We start from the raw sequence: 254 nt of genomic DNA, 5'->3' as shown, positions 1-254 counted from the left end.
CAAGTGGCACAGCGGCATGTCTGCGGACTTACAACGCTAGAAATCGGGTTTCGATACCCGTGGTTGGCAGAGCACAGATAGCCCATTGTGTAGCTTTGTGCTTAACTTCAAACAAATTGTCCAACAAACCATAGGTTGTCAGTGATTATATTGCGATGTTTAATTTCCCCTATAAGTTGTAGGTAATTATTTTTGTTCATGTTTAATTTCCCCTATAAGTTGTAGGTAATTATTTTTGTTCATGTTTAATTTCC

Source organism: Limulus polyphemus, unplaced genomic scaffold (assembly GCF_000517525.1).
Source record: "Limulus polyphemus unplaced genomic scaffold, Limulus_polyphemus-2.1.2 Scaffold11837, whole genome shotgun sequence".
NCBI lineage: Eukaryota > Metazoa > Arthropoda > Merostomata > Xiphosura > Limulidae > Limulus > Limulus polyphemus.
Note: the sequence above shows the minus strand (reverse complement) of the source record.